The 20,444-nt window shown below is 39.3% G+C and overlaps 1 protein-coding gene across 8 annotated transcripts in view; it reads left to right on the top strand.

The window, feature by feature from the left end:
- The first annotated feature begins 9,249 nt into the window (after positions 1-9,249).
- Positions 9,250-20,444, top strand: part of LOC121591439 — a 111,203-nt gene continuing 100,008 nt past the window's right edge. For 4 of the 8 annotated variants that reach the window (XM_041911912.1, XM_041911918.1, XM_041911920.1 and 1 more), the window contains exons 1-2: positions 9,250-9,427; positions 15,481-15,838. The gene's annotated coding sequence lies outside the window, so the exon portion shown is untranslated. Of the gene's footprint in view, positions 9,428-9,455; positions 9,530-9,588; positions 9,823-15,262; positions 15,344-15,480; positions 15,839-20,444 lie in introns of those variants that run through there. The other 4 variants (XM_041911913.1, XM_041911917.1, XM_041911916.1 and 1 more) reach the window with 4 other exon arrangements.

Below are 20,444 nucleotides of genomic sequence, written 5' to 3' on the forward strand. Positions count from 1 at the left end.
TACAGACGCTTCTGATAAATTTGACTACCATATTATAACGTATTAAAATAAGCTTCAAAAAGCTTTTAATGATTTTGAAAAAACTTGTTATTTTGGACTCATTTGTTCAATACATCGTTATTTAATGATTGGCGATTAATAAATAAATTATAGGCTTTATAGATTTATCGTTATTACTACAGCCCTTTATTTTGTGTCTAATTTTTATACGCAAGAAACGCACAAACAGTGTTAAATCATTTTTGTATTATGTGAACCGAACACTGCATCGTAATTTGCTTCAAGTTGCTTCAAGTGGCTTCAATAGCTTCAAGTTTCAGTAATAAAACAAAACAATTTGTATTTCTATTATACATCAGAAACATACCCAGTCTTATTAATTGCTTTTTAAATTACAAAAGATATTCGAAAAGGTAATATAAGTATAATAAAAGATAAATAGAGCTTATTCCACTGTAAAATATACTAACTGTATTACATTAGCAATATGTTAAGTAATGGCATAACTTGGTATACGCAATGTTTTTATTAGTAAGATAGCACGAAGTTGAAAGCTTTAAGCGTTTTAAACTGCATCTCCCCCCCCCCCCTCCAATGTTTACTGTTACAAGGACATTTTGCTAGATCCGGCACGATAGTATAAAAAACATACTTTTAAAATAAGAATTCCTCTACGAAGCACAAACTTTTCGCAAACAAACAGTAAACTTTTCTTATGCTTCATGCGACAAAATTCATGTTTTATATCAATATTTCTCTTTTTCTGTTGTTTATCCTACACCAAACACCGTAGACAAGCGAAGTAACAAATGCTCAGTTTCCGCATGAGTTGCACTTCCTCCATCCTACCAGGAACGGTCAGTGGAACGGACTTGTTCAAACAGATGAAACGAAGCTTCAACAAGCAAGCATTGGTTCGGCTCGGGTTGGTTGGGCGCCGATGGAAACGAAGCGGACCGACGGTGAGTGACGCTCCTTTGCTTCCCATTATCATCAGCATTAGCGAGTCTCTTTCGCAGTGCTACTATCGGGCGATGCAACTGGTGGGCATACGACGATGCAGTGCACTGTCGTTAAACGACAGTCTTGCAGCCGTGCCACCAGCTTGAAACGCGCCACCCACGGCGGAGTGGCTAGAGATGAGTGGGAAACGAGCAAACTTACTGCTACCGAACATTCCAAGCATACTCTGCGGACGAGGACATGCTGCAAGACGTCGGTCGGGCGCACTGACATTAGCCCGGAAATTGTAAACAGTGGCAGTGCACATAGCGCGGAATGCACTTTCACTACCACCGTGCTGCGCTCCGGTTGGCACGAAAGTCGCAGGATTTATTCGGGGTAAATATGCTGTTCCGGGCGGACGTGACAGAACCGTCCTGGTTCACTCTAATGTCCTTCCGCTCCCGCCACTGTGTGCGGTGTGGGAAGCTCATTTTTCTTCCGTCGGACGAGCTTTGCAGCGACGGCTATTTGCTATTCAGTGGATGTTTTCAGCTTACCAGCCAGCCCCATCAGCAGTAAGATCCGCCTGAAGTCGCTACGTCTCCGTGGGGGAAACACTCCCTTACGAGCTGACCCTGTTGCGTTTTACAGATTTGGTTTCTTTTTTTACTCTGTTCCTTTTTTCCCACTGAACCAGAGGAAAGCAACTGGTGCCTCTTAACGCGTAAAGTCTAGAGGTTTGTGTTTGTTTCATCCTTTAAGACGGGGAGTAAATAGTGAACTGAATAGAGACAACGTTGGTATTCGATTTCAATTAAGCTATGGACTTAATTTGTTGATCCAAACCGTGCTGATATTCAATATTCAGTTACAACTGTTCATATGTAAGAATGAATATGGCTGGTAGGAATGAATATGACGTGCAGTCCAGTGGTTCTTCCCAACATGCCTGTAGCGAGTTCATGCCTAGTATGGGACCGTCCCTCCATAGCAAGGACTGACTACCCGCCTGCTTGGTAGATAATAAAGTCTCGAAAATCGGTATAGGCCGGTATGTACACGTTGGACGATGACGTCAAATAGAAGAGGAAGCTGTATTAACCATAAAGACACTTGCTTTGTATAATCTATCCAGAACCACGGCAGTATGTTTTTTTTTTGTATATTCATTTATTTGACAAGTACTGTTGAAAACGCAACAGTTTGAGCTTTTGGTAACGCACTTTAACAACGGAAAAATAAACCGTTAAAAATTCGAAAATAAAGTACAGTCTTTCCTCAAGTTACGCGACACTCGAGTTATGCGAATTCGAGTTACGCGAATTTATATTTTTGATAGTTCATATTTCAAATCAGTACAATTTCCTACAATTGTCAATTGCAATTTGTCCAAAAAAAAAAAACTAATAAAACAGAAATAACCCAATTTTCTACACGAATTGAATCAAATAAGTAATAAAGTGCATAAAAGCACTAAATTTAATCGAAAATCATGGTTATACAAGCACATTTTGGCTGCAAATATGATATTCTACTTACGCAAAAATTCAAGTTACGCGAATGTCTCCATTATTCGCATTATTCGCGAAACTCGGGGAAAGACTGTATAGGGAACAGAAACAAGATATACAGAAACGAACGATCATCCGAGCATATGATCACGGTGGAATAAGCAGCAGCAGCCTCCAAAAATTCAAATGCAGAATCTAAAACAATAATTGAAAGAATCGTCTTACTCGCAAAACGAGGCGATGTAGAGTTTTGCATACGGCGTGCACCGAAAACGATAAAAGAAAATAGGAAAACGCATGGACAAGAGGTAAAAATACAGTAAGTCCGAGCGAGCCCAAAATTGAGAGAATATAAGAAAAATCTTAAATTTGTAAAGGACACTAGCTATTTAGTTCTTAAACGTGATAGATCACGTGACTTAAATACTTTCTCCTTTTTTGTATAATACTGGAGAAGCCGCGCAGGTGGCAGCAATAATAATAATTTACTAATAATGTTAACGTGATAGGTTAACAAAAAGATACACAACTATTTAATGAGTTAATCACTAATTTATTGTTTGCTAAATCAAACTAATAAACTGAAAAATAGAAAAAGTAACCTTATAGCAAATATGATTAATTTATCAACTTTCGATTTTAATTTATTCTGAACCACAACCAAATCTTTAATTGTTATTTTGCATTCAAATAGAATGAATCAAAATTACGAAAATGATCAAATAAACTAAAACACAAAAGCGTTTCTTTCTTCCGCTGCATAATCTCTCTCCGTTTTATTCTTTTTGGTTCGGACAAAACATGTTTTTTTATTTTGTTTTCATCTGTTGAATCCTGCTCCTGTTGTTTCGCTTCATATAATCCTCCACTAATCCAACAGCTTGCCCGTACCGTGGGCACTGTTCCAATAACTGAAAGTGCAAATTGCATCACACTAACAATCACCCCATTTTGCTCTACTAGCATACAGTCGTAGATGCGCACCTGCACCGCACTGTTGTCTTAATGCGCGTTTTCTTTCAGGAGCTCCGAAATGTTGCCCCAACTTTAATATGCATCTGGTCGCCACTAACCACCGACGCCAAATATGGTCTAACACATACACCCATCGACACGAACACATATACACACTCCGGCGTGCACACAACGAAGGTGCAGAAAATCTAATTTAAATTCATAACGAATTTTCATCCCCACTACTGCCTCATCGGGAAATTTCGACTATTCTACCGCTAGTGTAGTATGCTGAGATGACTGGAAACCATTCTAGGCTGCGAAATGGCAGCGGTTGTGGTAGAATGTTTGGCATGATGTTTGCAACATCTCGAAGCGCCCTGCGGAATATGAACGCAAAGGTGCGCTAAGATAGGAAGCAACAAGCAACAAAGAATGAGTGAAAAAATCGCTGCGAAATGTAGCACAGTAATGCCCCTGCAAACTAGCTAAGTGGGAAAAATACAGACAGGACAACTCAGAGACGAAGTAGATCTTTGACCAGCGCAACAAGCTAGTGAACGGATTTGCATTGCTTGGGAACATGCGAACAGAGAAAGAAAACAAAAAAAGCAATGTTCAACGGTTGTTTGCACAGCGACCCGTACTGTAGCTCACCTTGCTGATTCAAACACCCGCTACGCGATTGCATACTGTTAGGCGTTTAGATGATGAAGAAGGAAGGCGAAAGAAATTTGTTCTGCCAAACAAACGCACAACACATTTCCGCTTCAAATTGTCTTTTCCGGCCGTGTGGTTCCGTTTGCTTGCCTCGGACTTGAAGCTTTCAGTGGTCGGTGATGGTTCTACGTGAATCGTACGTTATGGAACGTTATGCTGCCTGTGTGCTGCTCTCATGTGGAGGAAAACAGCACACCAAAGCAAATGAAACCCAAGTCAAGAACGGGAACGAAATCAACAAAGCGTACGAAATTAGACTACCACAATAATATAGGGTGTGTGGTATGTTTTATGGTTGTATTTTTCGGCTATCGCACTACCCTTTTTGTGAGGATGTGTTGATACTGTGTTTGATTAGCTGGCAAAGAGAAATGGCATAGAATCTTATGTAAATCGTTGTTAACTCATCGTATATATCAAGGGCCTCCAAACTTTCCAGTCTGCGGGCCGCATTACTTCATAAATAACGTTGTTGAGGGACATTTTGACGTTATCTTTAGAATGAGTGATAGCTCAAATCTTGTTTTGATTATAAAATACTTACCGAACATATCAAAAGTCTATAGCCTTCTTTTATTACATCTTAATATTCGTCTATCAAAAGTAAAAAAAAAAGTTTGATTGATTAGTCAACAAAATCAACTATTTCTTTTTTTACTTCTACCAAGTCATCGCGGGCCGCATTACAGGCTTTTGAGGGCCGCATGCGGCCCGCGGGCCGTAGTTTGGAGACCCCTGGTTTATATAATTCTTTTCTGGAAGTGTTAATCGCTGTTGATTTAACGCTTATAAAATATTTTTTTGTTTAAATTAATGTAAAACTACAAAATATTATGATATTTTTATACTATTACTACAAACACATATAATTTTTACTTATTTTTTAATACTGTTAACAAAGACGACCTTCAAGACATTATTTTTACATTTAATCAACCCCGAGTAAAAAGGTAGTGTTTAACGCAAGGTCCTACTAACAGCACCAAATTGCCGCATTGGTGTGGTATTATATTCTAAACTTATGTCGAATGCTGAACTCTCGAATTTAGAGACTGTATTCATCCACATTTTGGTGTGTAATGAGTTAGCGTAATTCAGTGTTGTCAAAATTAAACCAATCATTGGATGATAGTAATTTAAATAATTTAAATATACTATTTTAATTTCATTCATATTGGAAGCATCTTCTGGCATAAGTCAATGAAATTAAATTAAAAATCGATTTCGATTTACGATCGAAATCTGTCTATTTATATTCAAATGTTTAAAATGCATTGTTTGAATTATGAACTCGTTTGATGTTTTTGTTAATCATTCATTTTCATTTTATTATTGTTCTTTTTTTATTTCTTTTATTCTTTTTATTTTATTTCGTTTCTAGTTCAGCTGAATTCTCATTCGTTTCTTTTGATCTCTTAATTGATAATTTTAATTTATGACCCTTTTCGGAGTTCATTATTTTATTGTTTATAATAATAATTATTGTGGCATATCCGCTAATTAGAACTTATTGTAAACCACACTATCAGCTATAGACACATTGTAACACACTTCGGAAAGCCAAATCACACTATTGCAACACATTCATTATATTACATCAGCAAATCAATCCACACCATAGCAACATACCCAGACCATACCGTCCATAAAAAAACCATTGAGACACATTTATCGAAAACAACCGAAACGCGCAACATAAGCAATTCAAGCGTTACTGCAGCAAAGTGGACAAACAGAGAACGCATAGCAACTTATTGCTAAAAGCGCTGTGTAGACAACGATCGACGAACGCACCCGTTCTTTAGCTAGAACAGTTTATACTTTCCAGAACCTTCGTAAAAACACTAAAAACGCAGCATAGGCACATAATGATAGACACCTCACTCCAATATAATGTATAAATTGTACCTCATATCAATAACCTTTAATTAGGACAAAAACACATTCCAAAACCAAATGTACGAAACTTATCGAGTATAAATAAAACCAATTCCGACCGTGGCAAGTCAGATTCCATGCAGTCCGAACTGTCAGGATAGGACTATGCCCATCCAACATCTATCGACTTCTCATTTAAAGAGTTTAGTTATGTCCCCCTACCCAAGGTAAGGCCTCTAAACTCCAACGTTTCCAGTAAGGGAAACCTCCTAAAGGTTTCTATGATCGCCTGGACGATCAAGTGTCGAAAAGTCCGCTTCGAGCAAAGTATTATTCTACTTCGATACATGTCAGCGAAACACTGACCTACCGCGATGGTACGCGTTGATCAGTTGTACCGTATGTCCGCTCATCACATTACATGGCGACCGTAATTAACTTCCGAACTTATTACATTATGTTTTACTCATTTTTCATAATATTCTATCATTGTGTCATCAGCTATTGTTGTTTAAATGTATTAGTTATTTCGCTTATTCTATATGTTCAAGGAGATTATTATTTTTCCTAGAGCACAAGATATCTGACTGTATAATTTCTTAGGTTAAATTTGGAAGCCAGATCATCTTACGTGGTATTTGCTTATAAGTCTGGAAAGCCTGTTTAGGGCAGCACGACCACGTAGGCCGTTACGTCAAGAAACAAAATAAGAAAAATAATAATAAGATATTTGTGCTCAACTCTAGTCTATTTACAAATAAATTCGTTGTAGCCTAGTAAAATTATTTTTTCTCATCACATCAGTAAATGTTTGCCATAAGGTGAAGTGCTCAACCATGGGCTGATCTCACAATAATATTGGTTTATAGCGCACTTCTCTTACCTTAGATATACCTTTAATATTGCGGAGCATATTCCAATGTGCATGTCACTCGATAGTTAACAAGGCAATCGCCTTTATGATAGGGGTACACAGAGAGTTTTGAGATCCTTTACAATTCAAATTCAAATATCATATGTATCATAGGCCGGCATGTCCGCGTAGGACGTTATGCCAAATAAAAGAAGAAGAACTGTGGTATAGTGCGTTCAATTCTTACTTCAATTTTCTGGGAATTTATTGAACGCAGCTTCACATAATTTACGACTCCTTCCTTGATTTAATCGTGCTAAACTTTTAAACAACATTTTGAATGATTTTAACCGTTTGATTATAACCGTTAACCGTTACAGCTAGTAGAACATGCAACAAATATTTTACGTTGCATGTGGATGGCAAGATTGATTCAATTAAAATCCAAGTATGAAGTTAATTATATTTTTATGATACTATTACACATACATCTGTGTCATTTTGTACATGACTCAAGCAAGTTTAGGAGCAAACAATATATTTTTTTGTTATTTATTACATGTTAACTACAATCAACCACTATACAGTCCAATATGCGTTAATTTAAAAAAAATACTAGTGTATATATAGGTAACATATACATGTTGCGAAACACAGGACATGCCACGTGGTTGCAGTGTCAGCGACTTGGTTGATTTATCGGAGCATGGCCCAGCGTAAGAATTGCACGTGTTGTTGTGTAACCAATATTGCCAATTCAACAGCGCATCGTCCAGCTAACCCATTGCGCATGGTTGCAGTGCCAGTTACATCGGTGCAGACGATCGATCAACGAACCGATTGCATAAGTGATATCAATCGCATCTATAGCCACTTCTACTGGCTAAACTGAATCGGACTCTGAACTAAAATCAGATTCCACTCCGCAATTTCGGACGAGTCTGGTCAAGCTTGGACGACCACGATCTGCTCCAGACGACTTCGAACGAGTCCGGTAAGTTTTGTTTAGATTTCGGACAAATTCGAGTGTGTAAAATCGGTTTAGTTGAATAAATTCGTTTTCTATTATGATAATCTTATAATTTACAGCTAAACAGTCTTGGACAATCGACCAAAGTTTCATAGTTTTTGTTCTGGTACACAAAAAATATGTGAAATCCACGATTACGAGCTTTGATGTGGATTATAAATAAGTGGCAATACAAAAATTGGAGGCTTTTTGACCCTGCCAGTCATAACAACTGAATATACGGATACATAAAAAATAAAGCAATAAAAAATTAAAACAAAACCATACTCATGCTTTGCTGTACACTTTTTCGAACAAATTACCATACGTGCACACCGTTTCAGTGGTGTGGCCGCTTGTATCGAACAACACACGGCCATTTGATCGAGACGACTCCAAACGACACGCATGTTCCATTCATAGCAAAACTATTAGGAAGCGTTAACACTTCATTTTCCAAATCCGCACGATTCTGGAACCAACTCACTTTAAAGCCGCACTCCGCTGCATTCCTGACATTGCAAAACACCGTACCCCACCAGGCGTCTCCATCCCACTGTGCCCGGTTTCACAAGCAACAGGATACATCAGAAGCTGGCAAATGCTTTTCTAACGCACTCGAACACAACATGAAAAACGTGTTCAAGCTGTCTCTCACCATCCGTACGAATGAGCATCTCTCGCGTTTGCTGTATTTTCTCTCCACAGTTTTACGTACGTACACGTAAAGAAATACAACTGCTCTCACGCGAACATTTCTCACAATACCAGGTCACCATAGTTTAGATTTTCTGCACCAAGAGCGTTTCTTCCTTTTGTATATGGAACATGCAAAACAGTTAACAAACATATGAGCATTTTGAAACAAACATTTATTGAAAACTTTAAGCTCTCTTTTAATTCTGTTGCTTAAAATGTGTTAGTTTATTAAACAAAATGGTAAAATCGTACGAACAATTTAAAACTGTCAAGATGATCAAAATAATTGATTTGTATTTCTTCTCTTATTGAACAATAATTCAAATCAGTCAGATTTGAAATTCAAGAAAGCCATCGACAGTGAAATTTTCAAAAGTTTTTTAGACATTATATTTGCTTTAACTGTTATAACTGCTCATGATCCCATAGTGCTGCTTTCATCTCAGATTTTTCCTCAATTCACGAGTAGATTTCTGCTTGTTCTGTCTGCTCGTCTCGCTCTCTGTCTCTCTCTTAATGTCATGCTCATACATTTTTATCTAAAGCAAAATGCTCTCCGAGCACGGCACCTAGCAGTCGACCTAGCATGCACAAGTGGGTGCACAGATACAAAACCACACGTGCGCGCACACACAGCGTTCCAGGGGGTTCCGTGGGAGGCCGCCGAGCCAACGCAGGGCCAAAAGCGCGCCCGATCGGCTTTGGCTCAGTGCCGTCGGAAACTGTGGCGCGTACGGACCGCGCGTCCGATTCGGTTATCGCGTGCTCGACCACATTCTGCAAAACTGCAGGACTGCAGCTTTGCTTTGCGCATCATCCCAGACAGGTCGCCTCCTTGTGTCATTTTGGTGGTGGAAGGTAAACGGGTTCGAAGGGAGCTGTGGGAAACGGCTGTTGGGACGGCGACCGGGACACCCTGAATACCCTCGGGCGGGTGACGAAGAAGTAGGGTCGCATAAGGTGAAACAAGGTGTATATATAAGAGTATGTGTGTGTGTGGGTACGTTTGTTTGTGCGTGTATGTGCGTTGGTGATGTTGGAGAGGGGAAACAGGGTCAGTGTCTGGAAATGTGTGGTTTGCAGCGTGTCATTGGATAAGTGTGAGCTGCTTTTTGTGGCCAACAGGAGCACTTGCAAGCTGCAGTAGATACTGTTCGTGGGACATTGCATGTGGCCTAAGGTGCCCTGTTCAACTAATGAGAAGCACCTGTACCTGTACCTCTGTATGTGCGATTGTGCGTGGTTTTGTGCAGGTGTGTATGTGTGTGTGAGCTTACGCCTGGTTGGTTAGTCAGTGGAAGTCAGTGAGGTTTAATGGATATAGCTTTTTAAATTACCCAGTTCATCTCAAATCGCTCCAACCATAAAGGCAACATCCAGTGAAGTAGACATTGTTCAAGCAATCTCAATTCGCTCACATGGCGAGGCATATTTACTAGAAAAACTGAAACATTCTTCTTCACAAATTCGACTGAAGCTGCTAGAAGCATGAAATATCCATTCTGGATAAGATCCATCTTCAAACTTTCAGTTGCAAAGCATACTCTTTCTTCAGCAATAGGCTGGAAGGAAATCTATTCTATCCATGGATCATCGAAATCACAACGTAGGTTGTGAGTGATTTCGGAGGGGAGAGAAAGAAGCTTGAGTTTCATGTTCCGAAAGCTGGGAAAAAATTGAATTACTGATGGATGTAGAACTTGTACAGTAGACTGACTCCACATACAATGGTTTGCCTCCAAAGCTAAAGACTTTCCTTACGCCATGTGCGTGTGTTTGTGCATGCAGGAAGAGGACGGGACCATTAAAGCAATGAAACGAGTAGAAAAAAGCAAAAAAAACAGAAGTCACGGCTAACGAGAAAGAGATAGGAGAAATCTTAAGCAGGAAAGAAAAAGAAGAAAAGGAAAGAGAAACAGAGAGAGATATATATATATATATAGCTAGCGAGAAAGAGAGAAAAAGAGAGAGTGAATAAAAAGAGAGAGAAAGAGAGAGAGAGTGAAAAGAAGCACATGCGTATGATCTCGGAGAAAAACCGGATGCGCTCGGGGAGAGACGAAAAGGTCACGGGAAATGACTAGAAGCGCGTGGGAGGCTGTAAAATCGAGCCCGTCGAATGATTATTGATATTAATTAGCATATGAGATTTGAATCAGTGCGTGCGGAGCACTAATAAGGTGACAGTTCTTCTCTCGATTGTTCCCCAGGTTGCCATAGGCAAGATTTCCCTGTTCGATTAGGCTGTCGAAATTTCTTGCGAAACGACAATTAGATTATTTTTTGCTTTTACTGTAATATAACAGGGAAAAACTAAAACAATAAGACTGCAGGAAGATGGTAATGATTGGTTCTTTTCATTCCATAAAGCTAATGGTGTGCCTTTCGGTAAACAAAAAGAGGCAACCGTACTGAGGTGAAACACTTGAGGAAATACTAATTAGAATCCATTTCTGTCAAAACTTTCCCTTCTTGAGTTGAACCACTCGTATTGATTGAGATGTTTGCAGCTGTAGCAGCAAGTAATCAGCAGGCTCTTCAAACAGAAATCATTCTGCATGAAAAATTTAGCTTGAAGATTCGTGGAACGAATCGAACAGAAAGATCGAAATGTCGTAGCAATTTTGAGCCCGATGCTTGAGATGAAATATAACAGCCAGGTGCAAAATTCATCGAGTTTTATGTTTGCGCTCACGCTCATGTTCAAATTAGTCTTGAAGGGTGTGAGGTGCTTTTCTTTGAAATAAAAAAAAATACTTTACGCAACGTCAGAAGGCACTTTTACAACACATAACCTAGATTCCCTTCGCATAAGTAACCAGTAGCACATGGTCTAGGGAAACACTTTTTTTTGCATTTCTGATTCATATTCACACAGCTTCCAACGGAAATGTAGAATCAAACGCAGTCTGGTTATGTATTTGCCTCGAAACCGGATGTACCTGTAGTGCGAGTTCATGCTCAGCCGTACCGGAAAAGCTTACGCGAAGAACGGAACAGCAGCGTGCCGACAGAAAACTCGTCCCGAGGTATGAACACTTTGCTGTGCGAACAAATCGCAAAACATATGTGTATGGGTGCGTGTACGGGACATTCCAAGGTGGCATGATAGCTTTTGTTTTACTAGTTGGGAGATTCACAAGCAGAAGCACAAAAAGGTACAACAAGACTTATACATCTTGCTTGTACTCCCACTACTAGAAGTAGATAGAGCAATCCGATAGGAGTCCACTGGGAGATGGATCCATCCGCACCAGCCCACAAAGAATATACAAACAGCAAAAAAAAAAACAATAATACCCTGAGGCGAAGAGAGTTGATGATGAGCTCAACCATCCGTCGTTCCTTTTTTCGGTGTATGTTCTATCGCGCCAAGCGGTTGCCTCTCGCTTCCTATGCCTTCACTAGCATTACCTTCGCTCCAGTGCAGACTCTCGCCGACTGACGCAACAGGATTCTACTTTGTTGCGATAATACACGGCAAATACGTGAGTAAAACTTTACCGTGCAAAGCTGTCCACAGAGCGGAATAGTGAGCGGAAGACCCAGTCTGGTGTGTCAGGGTGGGATATCCTACCGAAAAATGGGCTAACATCGTCGGTAAAGCTTTCAGCCGTGTGTAGTGTCTTGTCGATAAGAGCGGAGAGCAAGAAAAGGAGAGCAGACGCATTGGGAAGGATTGAGAGCGTCGAGTGAACAGAACACATCGGCCCCAGGAATGGTAGATTGTGACTGTGAGGGAAAACATGCGGATTACTGCTGTATGTGTATACCCGGCTGTGTGAGCTTCCATCATTTGGTGTAAAAGTTTTCTGTCACGCTGATAACATGCACAGGAACAAGAACAATCCTTTTCCTCTGAAACAACTGATAACATGCTTCGTATGGCAGGATCGCAAAACGTAACGAAAAACCGAGAAAGGTTGAAGTGTGAGGCAACCGAATCGATAATAAAATCGATCTGTGGTCTAAACCCTTAACCATTTCAGAAGTGAAATAAAAATCCTGTGTTTCATGTTTTTTAAACAATCTGAAGCTGATGGAATACAACGAAAGAAAACAATTTAAGTTTTCTTAATCCCATGTTCTATCTAATATTTTAATTGCTTGAATAGGCTTAGACAAATCATTTTGTGTGAATGCATAATTACAAAAAGTCCATTAGAAAGAATAATATGCTTTCTCTTTATAAGAGGTTTCGATACAAAGCACACAGTTTTACGGTATTGAAAGACTTGAAGAGATTGATTGCTCCCAGCACACTGTAGTCCAATCGATCTGGACCAAAGCATAGTTAGTAATACAACACACAGCGCTTCATTTGCATCTATTAAGACTAGGACAAATCTCCAAACGTCATTCTCCCACAACGATAATTCTCATAAGCTTAGGCAACGACTGCCGTTAGTAGAATAATTTAGTTGCTATCGATTTGATGAACATTGTGTTGAGTAAGAACATTTCCCCCTTTTCGCTAGAATTACTGTCGTGGGGTAAATGATCCATCGATAGCCGCCAGATGCGCTAGTGAAAATCAAAATTACACTACGGAGTACGATCAATGTAGCCCGGCCTTTAGGTTGCTGCTGATGTTTTGAATATTTATGTTATGCATAAACACAGGGACAGGCCATTCAGACGAGACATACCCTTGAGAGAGTTCGTACAATCTGTTTAATGCGAGGAAAGGGACTGAGCTTTCGGAGCAAAAAAAAACAAACCTGAGTGGAATTTATTTAAAGGGCTTGACATACATATGTTGATATTGAGATAAGAATTGTTCTATACAACCTATACTATAACCTATTATGCCTATAACCTATAACCTACCTATTACTATAACAACTACCACCACACACATCAGCATAGAATCGGTGTATCAAACCTTCCTCTTAAAACTCTTAACAATCCAATAACAATAGCCAGCTAATGGGAATAGAATAAAACCAAACTTAAAAATCAATCGTCTCGAACACATGGTATTGTCGATACTCCAGAAAGACTGAAAACAATTTTCAATCACAGTCCCGCCAACCCTTCCCGTGATCGCAAAGTGTACAGCAAACGAGCAAAATCGTAATAATGAACAGCTGAATGGCAAAAAGTGGAACGCTCTGCAACGTGCCAGTGACAATCAATGCATTGATAGGAAGCAAAATGGCACACGCCAACAGAAACGCTGTCGTGATATCGGGAAACGGGAGTACGGTCCTATCGGTGTGGAATGAACGGTGGCAAAGCAGAATGTGTGTTCATAATAGTGCGTGACTGTTCGATGCTTCGATCTTGCCGCCAGCTAAAATGGGTCTTGCTGTCTTGATTGCCAGAGGAAGCGGCGAGGATCGAGAGCGACTATAGATGTTTCGTAAACGTGAAGATGATAGTAGGTCCATTTATCACCGTTGATATTCTGCTGACAGAGCACGAAGCACGAGGCTGTTAGCAGTGTTGGATAAACAGAAGTGGTATAAAAGTATGCACGAAGTTGTTAGTGGTGTAGGATAAACAGAAGTGGCATAGTGGTATATTGCACAGATGATTTTGTGCGTCTATGTGCCTGTGTATCTCGTCACTAAAACATAGCTACAATATGTATATAATAGCTTCCAAGATTATAGATAATACGTCCCATTCTCTTAACAATACGGTAATGAATTTTGGTGAAACACTGTAAAAGGCGTAGGTTTAATATTTTTGATATAATACTAATTTATTAGCCACCGATAATACGTAAATAGTTCATGCTTAAATCAATGCCAAACTTTAAAGATATCCAGAAAGGTTATGGTTTATCGCTCTAATTTTTTGGTTATATTTAGTATAAGCTGGAACTGTTATTGAGGTACTAATCGTGTTTCAAAACACTCCATCTTTCAAAATGATAAATTTACTTTGAGCAATACGGCCTTTTCGGACCATTCCTCCTGAATAAAAAAAAATCTTTGTTCAAATAACTATACTGAATTCTTTAAAGCATCGCTAATTTTAAATTCGACAAGGATGGATGCTATCTTCCTATTTGTAATTTAATGTTCCAATCTACGTTAACGATATGTAATCGTTTTAAATGATAGTACAAAATACCCGCACTATCTTACCGGTGTTACCATCGTAAAGGTAGTAATTCTTCAAATTTTCTCCATGTTAGTATTCTTTCAAATAAAATATTCTCCAAACCCCAGAGCTATCATCGATCCGTTTTGATTTGAAATAACAAGCAACGAAGAAGCATTTTTGCCCAAAGATATTTCGTCACCAACTCCATCAACCATAAACTACCATCTATCATGGCCATTGTGGTACGATTGCACTGTCCTATTCGACAGGGTCACACAATGGAAGATTCTCATACATTTGTCCATCTACTAGGTAGGTGCTGTCGAAAATTCTTTTACATACCAATACCATCCATTTGAACGGCAAACAAGAAAACGCCTCTAAGGCACTATTTTCGATCGTTGGTTTTGGCCCAGCATCTATTCTACTGTAAAAACAGCATTGGAGAGAAAGAGAGAGAAAGAGAAATAGGGAGCGAGGTAAAAAGAGATAAAAAGAGAAAGAGGCTGAAAAAAATAGAAACATCTAGTCCCCAGAACCGAACATGAAAAATACAACGGTTTGCACGGTTATAAAAAAGAACGAAAAAAACGGGACTTGTGAAACGCTAGTACAGTACCAAACTTCCGTGAAAAGCGGAAACACATTTGCAGAAAATCGAATTCATCTCTGGAACGGAATTCCTTTACCCATGTTTGCGTGTGACAGTGTGTACCGGTGAGTGGCAGTGCTTGTTCCGGTGATTTATTTTTATTTAAACAGCAATCACTTCCGCCCGATGTGGTGCGGTATTTTGTTGCATATTATTTGCGAGTGATGTTTTCTACTTCTACGTTTCGGTTCTTTTTTTGCAGTGCGTGAAAAACTCATCGGTATGTGATGTACACAGTGTGGCGTCGAGTGCTAGCGATGATCATTCTGCTAAAGTGCAATGTGATGGCCATCGATAATAAGCCAATTGTGGAATGTCTTTGCGGATGTGCTGGTGTATTGCTAGTGGAAAGCATTTGAAAGTATGAATGTAGGTGTTTGGGAGTACTGGAACATGCCAATTTAATTTAGGTAGTTGTTTGTCACATCGTACGACACGCTCCACAGCTTCGAAAGAGCTCCACACTGTGAAACTTGTGAATTGGATATCTTGATAACTGCTGGAATTGGACAAAATTGCTATAGTTGTAACATCATTTCGAAGAAGCAATTAAGTAAAAGGTAAGCTTATTGCGTAATCAGAACTTTTTTCACAATTTTAATAAAAACACTATTTAAACTGAGGTGAACCTTCACATTCTTTTCATAGCATTATTATTCATTTTATATTTATTTACTCATCCATCAAATCAATGACAAGTCAGATCTCGCATTTCGAAATTGATTAACCAAAACATCACACAATTCAACACACAAAAAAAAAACATAGAGCGAAACAGAGTAAACTTCCCAGACCTTGAGCAGATAAACAATGCTAAAAGTAATTTTATAGTCCCACATTTTTATTCCTCCCTGTCCCATTTACTATCGATGGCGAGGGCACGAACTGCACACCACGCCGAACAGGGATGGTAATCGCAATCTGCAACTGCCCATAAATAATCATGGATTTACGAGGTTCCATTAGCTGCGACAGAACGAAAGTAAATCATTCTTCAGCGAGGGATTTTTACTGCCCGTTAGTTGGTCGAAACAATGCAAACAGTATTGATTTCGGTACCGGTACGCGGTTGTTCTGGGAGGGGTTAAGCTTTTCTTAGATATTTGTTTAGCTTTATTTCACTATTATCGTTCTCGGCATTCGATACGATAATTGTTTGATTAATTTCTCAACTCCTGCTGGGAGGTTTGTCGATGGTTAACTGGGGATATTATAAGGACGTTTATATTGGCGGCAACTGAACTATTGTAATATGAGTTTCATTGGTGAACGACTACTTTAATGTGAGGTAAATGTTCTCGAAGAGTTTAAGGCAGTTTTTTGATAAAATAATACTAATTGTAAGTCTTTTTCGATAGTTTGCAATAATCTTTTCAATTCTCCTGAGTAATAATCCTGTGAGTAATTTAAGCAAAATGTTAACCTGAATACTTTAATTCATTTCTTGTTTATAAATTGCACACCAAAAGAAAAAAATCCCAATGTTTATCATTTGTCATCGGCGGTGTAAACAAAAAACCCAGCTATCTCTGCACTTTATTACAGTTTATTAAAACATTTACCCTCATTCTCCGCCTTCATCACACATACTCTCTCATATTAAATTATACTCTTCCTTCGTCACTTCCTACTGCGCCCCCATCGGAGCGTCCAAAGAGCTACGGTAATAATTCAATTTCGCTTGGGTGGTCTATAACAATAAACAGATTTAAAATCGAGTTTCGAGTTTATCTCCCACTCCCGCCGAGGTGGCGAAAATTGCTAACCAGCACTAGCTCAGCACACTCAGCTTTTGCACCTTCGGCACCTCGCGTCGTTTAGCCCGATACCCTCTTCCTACCCCGGGTGTGGCTAGTGGTGAACCTGCACCCCAACAACCACAAGATCACACGCCAGCAAATTCACTTACAGCGTAACTCGGTGTAAGAGCAGCATCAGCAATCTCCTAGCCGGGACGAAACTGTAAAGAAGCAAAACATTTCGCACAAGACGCTCCATTTCTACCCGAAACGGTGGGTTCGATGCGAGCCAATGTGCCGCTGACATGACGCTCATGAAATAGCATAAACGACCATAAAAAAGCCAATGCTCCCTGAAGCATTAAAAAGGGCACAAGCCCTTGAAAGGTTTTTTTTATTCTTCTCGCTTTTCGCTTGCCTACTTTTTACGTCATCGGGCACAGGAACATTTTATAGAGCGTAACATTCAACACGTTGGTAAATCCCATTTTAGTTTAGCCTTACTAGCTTTTAAACTTTACGATGCTAGGACGTCTTATGGGAGATATTTTTCCCACGAAGCAATGTATTAGAACGTGAGAACATCCACGTAAATTAAACAAAAATACGTTATATGTATGTACAAAAGAGTTTTTTCAAGTTTCAAGATTTTCTTAACATATTTCTATGGAATGACATGAGTAAATAATTGTTTATTTGTTTCGCTGGTCTATTGTTGTTCAAATTTCGTGCACCGCGAACATAAATGTTTTCAGCCCGTAAAATGAATAAAGGCATTTTACATAAACGTCACAATTGAAACTAAAAGTCTCCGTTGCTATGCGTTTTTGCTCCAAATGCTCCAGCCACAATCAAGCATAAGTTTCCACAAAGAAATGAAAAGATGACAAGTTTTCCCTTTCAACCGAAGCTTTAACTATTTGTGTCTGCGCTTACCCTACCCTTTTCCACTTGCAACGCAAGCTGTTACCATCATTCGGCCTAAAATAATGACTCGTTTTTGTCGTTATTCAACTTTCTCTCTTTCTTCATCAAAAATTGCGCCGTTCCTGTCATTACCGAAAGCACCGACCAACTCATATCATCTATCAACCGGGACGTATATGTTGTCCTCATTCCGTCCATCGGCATCCAGCTGCCGAACCACACACAGCAGGCCAGCGCTAAGCAGCACTTGAACGAAGTGCGCGAGAAAATAAAACTTCCAAAAATGCTCCTAACATAACAGATGGGAGAAAACTAAAGAATGAACGGATATCATCTCTAATTGAATGGAAAAGCCTCCGGAGAACATTACTGGCTCTGCCCGGCACGACCAGCCCTTGCTTTGTACCATTCTCATTTGCATATCTTCCACTTTCATCCCTTAGGATGGTTATTTGCATCGAATTGGATGGATTGAAATTGTTGTTCTTTTATGTAATCATTTCCCCCTCTATACCTCCTTTTCCCCCACACTGTGGCGAAGGTTGCGATACGGAGATTGTTACTGTAATGGACCAACTTGGGTGATGTTTACATCGAAACATTGTAAAAGACAAGTGCTCATTGTTTTTCCACTATTATTTTTTTATGGGTGTGGGTTTGTGTTTGGAAAAATGGTCATAACTCCACTTAAAGTAACACGCAAGAAAAGTTATGTAAAGTTCACATACAAATATTACTCCTCAGAAGTAATGAGACATTTAAATAAGGCAAGCTAATTATATTCAATTCAACGTTACGATCAATGACACCATTTAACGATAAAAGGGAAAAGATTGAAAGATGGAATGGTTAGCTGTTAATCTAACGTTTCCCAGACGTAATCCCGAATGTCTTTTTTCGCCAAGCACAGTAATTAACAAACGTATAATATTTAGTAACACAAACAACATGGCGATACAGCTTCAATATCGTGTTTGTGAAAGCATTCCTTTCAGCTCAGAAATTCTTTCATCAGCCGTGATTTCAAATGCTGAACATTCCGTAGCACGTTTAAACCTTCAGACCATTTAATTACGGCCCTCGAGGGAACACTTTTTTGCAACAGCCGAAGCACCAGTGGAAAATGCAAAACGAATGCATTGGACTAGTTACCAAATAGTCCCGTATGCTGTGTGCGGTACTATCCGCTGTAAAGCGACCACGATCCAAAATGCCCACCCATTATGTAGGCTTTTTGCTGTAACGGAATGAGCCGCTGCCAATTTGGGACAGGCTCAATAAAGGCTTCCCATAAAGGCCGATCTCGTGAAATGAGAAAACTTAACAAAGGCTCTCACTGCGATGGTATCGTCCTTCACGCGCTGAGAATACGTGTGCAGTAGCGATGGCCACGAAATGTGCAAAACCCGCAGCAAACATTGAAGTAATGGTCCCAGAAAGGCTGGGCCAGAATGAATCAGTTCTGTTTTAGCTTGGGAAATACAGCTCGCCGCTTTTTTTTCTCTATTTCTCTATATACTCCCATATGAGGCTCTTCGGGTGAGTGTGCCTTTATTGGGCCGATTACAAACCTTGGGCAGAACAAACGGCACCGGCTCGTACCACGGCCACGGATAGTTGGGTACATCAAAAGCACAGTGCAGTGCCGTTGTACGTTGAACACCCTCTCTCGGGGAACAAAAGGCAGCAGTGGGAATGATAAATTAACACCATTAAAAATGCCATTTTATGCTTAATGCATAGGTAATGAGCTGGAGATGCTGGAGGTGCTCCAGTGGGTAACAACAGTGTTGTCTTTTTTTACTTGTGTTTCTATATAACAATCGTACATCCTGGCAGTTACGGCTTCTTTACTCATCTTTATCCTCTATTACACAATTTTCTACTTAAAACTTATTCTAGCACGTGTCTTAACTGTGCAGTAGCACAGGTCTAAACGTAATACTCTTTAAGATGCTTGCACCGATGTACTTGTAATGAATATTTTTTTCTCTTTACAACAGTTGCTACTCTCAATGGTATTGATTTAATAAATGTAATAAATAGGCAAATTAGAGATAGGCACACAACAAAACTATTCTAAACGTGTGAAAGTAAATTCATCTTCCTTTAAAATATTTATTTTTCACCATAGGTAATAATAAGTTACTAAGTTTGATATAAGTTTACTTACGTGACACATCACTTTTCACTTTACCACACTCCATTATTTTTGGTATTTCTAGGTTAGAAAAGACAATCTAGATGTGAACGTATCGTTGGCTGGACTAATGTCTATGCGATTATTAATATGATTCTCTCTATCGTTATCGAAGTACTTTCTTTATTTTGCATGTACCTTTAAAAATCGTATGTTTTTACAACATGCTCGTCATGGGACTGACTATTCGGTACTGAATAAATCTCGAAAGCCTGTATTGATCGGTATGTCCGCATATGACGTTACGCCAAATAGAAGAAACACATATGGCGATTAACAAGCATGATAAATGGACAGGAC

Source organism: Anopheles merus, chromosome 2L (genome assembly GCF_017562075.2).
Source record: "Anopheles merus strain MAF chromosome 2L, AmerM5.1, whole genome shotgun sequence".
Classification (NCBI taxonomy): Eukaryota; Metazoa; Arthropoda; class Insecta; order Diptera; family Culicidae; genus Anopheles; species Anopheles merus.